Genomic DNA, 6,773 nt, shown 5'->3' with positions numbered 1-6,773 from the left:
ACAATTAAAACATATTGAAACTAATCAAACATGACACATTATTTATATTTATAATAAATTTTCATTATTGTAAATTCTCTTGATTGAAGAAATAAAGGATATAAAAACATCAAACTACTATTTTCATGCTCAAGCATGTATAATGAAATAAAATATATTTTGGAGGAACTTTTGAATTTATTGCATTTAATTAAGATTCATTTTTTGTTAAAAACTCTTATCAAAAACTATAAAAACAAAATGTTTCAAATTGTTTTAGTTGTGCCTTGAATTTTCAGTATAGAACTTGGAGGTGAATCTAGATTAATTGAAGTTTAAAATGTGTCTTACTCTGATTTCTTCTTTAAATAAAATCCTCATGATTAATACAAACATGAAAATGTCATGAAAAAGATATAAATAATAGAAATTGGAATCTAGTGGGCTTAAATTACCTATCAACTAAAATCTAACGCCACTAAAATCTAACCCATGTGGGAATTTTATTGACATGTAAATACTAGAAAATGAGAGTACATAATAGAAACTTAATGCATTGATTGATATATTATTCATAATTCCATTCAATTGGTTTCTATTTCATTACATGTTCAAGCATTAAATTATTTATATATTAATGTAACCTAAATGCTAAACTAAATTTAAATTTAAAATACAACATTCCTCCCTTATTGCATTAATTTGAACAAGAGTGGAAGTTGCATATATTTTAACTCAACCCTCTAGAGACTTTGATGAAGTGCCTTCAACATTCCTCTATGCTCACTCAAGAAACAACAAACTAGTCATATTAGTAGATCTTCTTAACACTATATCTCAATATATTTTCATAACATGTGTTCTCCCAAATCTCCCTTTATTATTAGAGACATTTCCTCCAAGAGTGCATTCCAACCTTGAGTGTGTACAATTCCTATTGAAGTGTTACAGAAATAATCATCACATATATGTCTACACCTAGATGTCTTTCCTCTAAATGTTTAAATCTCCTCAGACTATGTCCAACACCTTGTCAATTTCTCAATATATCATATTTAAATCCTACCATCCCCCACCCCCCAACTCTCGCCTGCCCCCCCCCCCCCCCCCCCCCACAAACACACAGAGAGGAATTGGAAGTATAATCATGCTACCAAGCCCCCTCTTCTCTTCAGGGACAAATTTGGCAGACCCTAAATTCATAAGGAAACAAGTAGTTGCTTTAGATGCAATAATCATCTTTAAGAAAGAAGATATCTCTAGATAGCATGCTCCCTCCCAACTCTGTTGCCTCTAGCCTTGTATTGTAAATTCTTTCTTTAGTTTCTAAGGAACATTATCTTCACCAATATCAAAGTGTAATTGGCCATGGAGATCCTTATAAATAGTTAAATATAGCATGAGTGATCCCAAAAGTACACGCATAATATTTTAGGATGAACATTCTCCTTATAACTTTAAGGTAGTCATATATCCTCATCTTAGTTCAAATAAATCACATTTAGTATTATTAGAAATAAAAAAAATATTCCTATAATTTTATAAAGTGAAATAAAATACCCTTGCACTTTAAGTTCTACTTCAAACTTGAATAAAATCTTAAAAAATGGAGTTCATTCATTTTTTTTTTACATTCCTCAAAAGTAAGACAATGCTTTTGTCCCCTATAAATGATTGGCTTTGTGAAAGTCCTTGCCTATAACTAATAATAAACTATGGTCAATATTTAGTGCTTGTACATTAAGATAAATGATACCACTTAAAATACAAAAGAAATCTTTCTATTTATATTCATCATGCCCATGTCTAATCCTTCAAATTATTTGACTCAATGGATATCAAAACCAATGAGAAGAATAGAATCTTTTGTAAATGCAATTTATATTCAAACCACTTAGAATACAATCCTTTGAACATATCATAGTATTTTTACCTACTTTGTGTGAGCATTTCTATCCTCATTGTTTTGACTATAAAATCCACAACTCTTTGATTGAACCATATATATTCACCATATCAATTGATAATATATCCCAGAAAATAAAATTTAATACTTATCTCCAATTTCTAGGCTTTTAACTTATAGAACTTTTTTTGGGCTCATAGTCTACCAGAATCATCTCATGCAATCACAAAGTAAAAAATGTTATGGACATTAGCGTGACTATTCATTGAAAATATGGTACGAAAGGGGTCCGCCAAATAGGAGCACAAGGTAGTCCTATACCACCTTACACATAAAATTATGCACCTAATCTATGACTCCCATAACCATGATGTGGACCCCTGTGTCTTTGGAAATTAATCCCTCTCTGCTACTATTTATAGTAAAATCTATGCAATATTCATCATAGTAATTATGTATCTCTGATGGCCATGGTAGACAAAAATATATCATGTGATAATTGTACACTAGGTAGATAAGCTACACACTTATTTAAATAGGAAAAGGGAAATTTATTCTAAATAGAGTATAGAGATTCTTTAGGGATAAGCCTCCATATTATAGAAGACTACAACATAGGGGGAGGCCGAATTTAGTTGGAGGATGAAAATAAGACATCTGATGTACACACTATGATATCTATAAGAAAACACAAAAAAAGGTAAAAAAATCACCAATAACCTTAAAAACCCTTTAAAGAAAACAACTATGTAGTGTGCTTTGTGTATCATACTATATTTTGATAGCATTGAAATTCCATGGGTGCTACTCTCACAATTCTTAGAAAGCCTTCACAACTATTACTCCCTATCATGACTTGACCTATTGACCACCTACATTTCAAGATATTTTATGGATTTGATTATAGGTGTATTAGATTATATATTGAGACTTGGAATATATTACTTTAGCTATATTATGTTATATATCATCAATGGTATATTATTCAACTTATGTCAACATGTTTAGTTCTTTTTGTTTAGACTATGTGATTTTGGAAACCTACCATTGATCATCATGATCTATCATGCTAGATAGCTTTTTACGTTGATGACAAGAAGGGATGGACACAATGCTTTGACTACCAAGCATGTCTACAAGATAAACAATTACATGTTGGGGACAATTTTGGTAATTTTGTATCATCTCCTTCCAATTTCATTCTTATAATTATTGGGGTTGATCCTTTCATGAGAACTAATATTATATCTGTTTTTGTAAATGTGGATTATAGAGTTCATCCATGCAAAGGTTGTTCATAATGCACTAGTGGTGAATGGGTTGTTACTTGCAAATTGTTTTAATTTAAACTATTTTCCCCCACATTGGACAATGGACATGAGGACATGAAATTTATTTGAATTGAAAATGTTTAGTTCATCTGCAAATTTGGTAAGCACTACCGAAATAGTATGAATTTGAAGATAACAATCACTGACATTGAATCTATTTAAGTAAATTAACTACCATGTACTCTAGAATGCTATTACATACTAGCATCCACCCAACCAACTATCCAACCACCTATTTCCTAACCATATTCCATAAATATTATACCTTCCTCTTTGACTACCATGTATGCACATCTATTAAAATTTTAGTTATAACTAGTAGTTCCAACAAAAGTGCAAGATTTTAGTAGACATTATTTTTAAATTTCTATTTTTACTTTCATAAATGAGTATAATTTTTTTAAGCATATATTTTTAAAATAGTAGGATCTGTGCATTATGGGGGTACTAGAGGTAACTAGAATATAGTTTTTTGCGCCCAATATTACAACACTCAACTTTGTAAGTGTTCTATTGTGAATTAGATTTTCTCTATTTTTTAATTATAAGAAAAGTATCAAGTGCATTTTTGTGGGGCATTATGACCAAAGAAGAGGAAATAGGTTGTATGATTCTAGTGTAGTAGATGTCTTCACAAGTAGAAATGTCAATTTTAATGAGGGTTTTGATGATGTAACAAAATCCTCTCGTATTTTACAAGTAGTCATAGATGGTCATGAACCCTCCAATGATTTTGAAATTGGTGAATGTTCTAAGGAAATATCTAATATAATTGAAGAATCTCAACCTCCTTCAAAGACCAAGAGTATTTGAGATAGCTATCAAATCACTCATCAAATTAATTATGCCTTAATGAGTATGATAATGGAGGCTAATGCTCCTCAAATACTTGAAGAGGGAAAAGGAAAAAATAAATGGGAAAAGGCTATCCCAAATGAGTATGATTCCCTAATGAAAAATAAAATATGGGAGTTGCTATAGTTGCCAAAGGGTGAGAATGTCGTTAACAATATATGGGATTATAAGAATAGTTTTATGTTAGATGCGAGCATTTGAAAACATAAAGCAAGACTAGTGGCCAGAGAGTGTTCACAAAAAGATGGAATTGATCGCACATAAAAATTTGCACTAGTAGAAAACATTAGCACTATTAGGACTATTATAGCATTGAAAACTAATTCGAAGTGGCCTATTAACTACATGGATGTTAAAAGTGCATTTTGAAGGAAGAAATTGATGAAGAACTCTATATGGATCAACCACAAGGGTTTGATAACCTAGAAAAATTAAATTAAATTTTCAAATTAAGGATGTCTCTATGTGTTTTTAAAATTTAAAATTTTAAATCATAGGAGTGACTTGTTATACTTTTTAAAGGTTAAATTTTTTTGTATTAAAATCTAGGTTAGTTAAGCATTTAGTTTTTTAGATATTTAAAAAAATTTCATTTAATTATATAACATCTCCTATCAAATCACCTATTCTCTATAATATTTTACGCAGTCATAAATCTATCATTATACATTTAATTTATGCTCACATAGGTCTAAATTGATTTTCAAACTTTTTTAGATCAAATCCATGTTTCCATTTGGAGAATTTAAGGCAATGTACTTCATAAAAAACTAGTGATCCACTCACAATTTTATTTCTCAACTGACATTTTCTTCAATCAATGAAAATTAGATTGTTCGATTGGAAGGTAATAGTTAACTAATCTTGAATGGTTTATAAAAATAAATTCAACAATTTCTTTCAGGCTAGAAGAGACTCCTCCCCAATGTGTATACAAGCCATTTTATTCCAATGACAACATGGACCCTCGATATATTTATCACTCCATATTGTCATTATGTTACCTATTTTCCTATGTATTTACTTTGATTTTTCCAAACCTAAATGATTTGAATGTTCCTATAGGATTTCAATTTTTTGTTTAAAAGAGTCTCTATTCTAAAAACCATTCCCATCTTTCTATTTTCCATCAACCCTAGGGTCACTAGGGTTTGTGTTATCTTGAAATTTATTAGTAGAATAATTTAAAATGGTATTATGACCACTTGATATTTACTCTTCCCTTAACCACAATTTTTTATTTATTCGTAAGTTGTCATTTCTCATTTTTAAAAACTTTCTATGGATATTATTTTATTCATAGTATATTCTAAATAGTTTCACAAAGCCTATTTCTTTTCACTCTTATGAGCTAACTAATTCCCATTACCTTCATGCATTTTTTCTAGTATGTTACAACTATTTAAAGATGCATTAGCTGTAGCTATGGCTGGCTAGAACTTCGAGCTATTGAAAACTTCTACAAATAAAGTTCCATTTTAATCTATTATTCTATTGACTTTTGTAGTTGTAATCTTATTCCCTTTCAAAATCCAAGGACTATATTTTCTTGAAGATAAAGTAATTTTTCATTCATATTCTACCATCTATTTTTTCTAATTTCAAAGTTTTCCTTTTACATTGACTTTGGACCATTGTCAATCCATCTAAAGAGGGTGCTGCTTCTTTTTTTTGGCATGGGACCTTAATTATCGATTTTGTCCCTTGTGAAATAAGGATTTTATTTTATTTGTCTTGGTCATGGGAGTTATATTAATTTCTAGTGTAATGGTTTTTGTATATTTTAGTACCTTTATCTAAAAAGTGATTTATGTCAATTGCTTTTGCTGATCGTGAGCTCATTGAACTTTTTAATGTAATTTGTGCCATTTTTTGTTTTTTTATTATTGCAATTTTATTCAAGTTGGAAATAGTTAGTAGTTTGTGCATAATTAAATATACTTTAATATGAAAGAAAATAATTTCTTTTTACTCAAATTATGTATATTTATATACATTAGTGGGTTCAATAAATTATTCTTTTTAATTTTAAATTTAAACCCATTATAACTATTAAGATAAATTAATGAACTCTACAATTCTATAAAATCAAACTTAAAATAGTTACTTTTTAAGGTCAAGTATTCATAAGTCTTACAAAGAACAATGTTGATGGAATAAATTAGAAATATTGTTCAATTAGAACTTTATTTCATATTCAGTCTATGTAGCCAAATTTATATCCTTTAAAAAAACCCAAAAAATATTAGAAAGATGTTTTACCCTTGTTTATTGTTAATTAGATTGAAATATTTTTCCTTAGTTTTAAAACACCTCCAAAATTAGAATTCTCAAATTACAAAAAATAAAGAAAAAAAGTAAAAAAACATTAATATAAATAACTAGAAATTCTGCTAACTATAAAATATGAATTTATATCTTTATTTTTAACAATTTACTATGAAATAAGAAGTGTAAGTGATTTGTCCAATATTTTCCTTAGCATAATCATGTTTATTTATTTTTGCAAAAATTCAATCTATCTATGACTTAATTATAGTATATCTTTAGTGGCATAGGCTTTCAACATGGATCCAGAAATTAATCTTTGAATACTTTTGTTGTTGCAAATTTACCTATTATTTTCATGTATGGTCCATAATGATCTCTCACATCTTTGTCTTTCTATAAGAAAATGTAATATTAGGTGTGTTTGTGTGAAT

This window comes from Cupressus sempervirens, chromosome 8, assembly GCF_028749045.1.
Source record: "Cupressus sempervirens isolate cs-2001-9-10 chromosome 8, ASM2874904v1, whole genome shotgun sequence".
NCBI lineage: Eukaryota > Viridiplantae > Streptophyta > Pinopsida > Cupressales > Cupressaceae > Cupressus > Cupressus sempervirens.
This window is presented reverse-complemented; position numbering follows the sequence as displayed.